Raw genomic sequence first — 1,293 nt, 5'->3', positions numbered from 1 at the left:
CCTGATAGCTCTGCGTATGTGCTCTGAGTGTATGCTCTGGGTGTGTACCCTGGGTGTGTGCTCTGGGTGTGTGCCCTGGGTATGTGCTTTGACTGTGTGCTCTGGGTGTGTGCTCTGAGTGTGAGCCCTGGGTGTGTGCTCTGGGTGTGAGCCCTGGGTGCGTGCCCTGGGTGTGTGCTCTGGGTGTGTGCTTTGACTGTGTGCTCTGGGTGTGTGCTCTGAGTGTGAGCCCTGGGTGTGTGCTCTGGGTGTGAGCCCTGGGTGTGTGCCCTGGGTGTGTGCTCTGGGTGTGTGCTTTGACTGTGTGCCCTGAGTGTGTCCTCTGACTGTGTGCCCTGGGTGTGTGCTCTGAGTGTGTGCCCTGGGTGTGTGCTCTGGGTGTGTGCCCTGGGTGTGTGCTCTGGGTGTGTGCCCTGGGTGTGTGCTCTGGGTGTGTGCTCTGGGTGTGTGCCCTGGGTGTGTGCTTTGACTGTGTGCTCTGGGTGTGTGCTCTGAGTGTGAGCCCTGGGTGTGTGCTCTGGGTGTGTGCTTTGAGTGTGTGCTCTGAGTGTGTGCCCTGGGTGTGTGTTCTGGGTGCTGCTCCTTTGACTGGCAGGCCTCATTCCTCAAGAGGCATCCCCTTGTGGGGAAGAAACACCCATCTTGTAGAGACATCTTGCCCCAGTCCACATAGCCCACTGAAGATGATCCGTTCTAGAACAGACTACACAAAAGAGAGGGGGCATAAGAACAGAAATGGTGGCATTTTGGAAAAGGCTCCAGCAGTTGGTGTCTCTGGGAACCCGAGAAGTTTCATGGGTGAAGGATAACTCTGTGCATTTTAGGAGGAGACTGATATTCAGCACCCAAAAGTCAGCCTAGGCTCAGTCTTGCTGTGCTGAGCCCTGCTTGTCTCCAGCGTTATCCCCATAAGTACAGGATCCACATACATCCCTGCCAAGGAGGGTCTCAGCATCCCTGTGTCCACCCTCAGGATTTCCTGCCCAGTGAGGTACCATGTTCTTCCCACCAGCAACAGGCAGAGGAACTGGAACAAAAGTGCCATACGGGAGGCCTGGGACTCGGGCAGCTCCAGCTCCGTCAGCCACAGTTGCTCCCTGAGGCCACATCCCCAGGAGAAGGCTGACCCCTCGCCCATACACACATATAAATGGAATCCCAAGAATGTCCCCTCCAAAAAAACCAGATTCATTCATCCATCTTGACATAACAGCCTGGGAAGTTACTGGATCACCCCTCTTCTGTCCTGGCAGCATGGTACATGGCCGTGCACCCCTGAGGCAGGTGGCCTTG

The sequence above is a fragment of the Rattus norvegicus genome, chromosome 10 (genome assembly GCF_036323735.1).
Source record: "Rattus norvegicus strain BN/NHsdMcwi chromosome 10, GRCr8, whole genome shotgun sequence".
In the NCBI taxonomy this organism is placed as follows: domain Eukaryota; kingdom Metazoa; phylum Chordata; class Mammalia; order Rodentia; family Muridae; genus Rattus; species Rattus norvegicus.
This window is presented reverse-complemented; position numbering follows the sequence as displayed.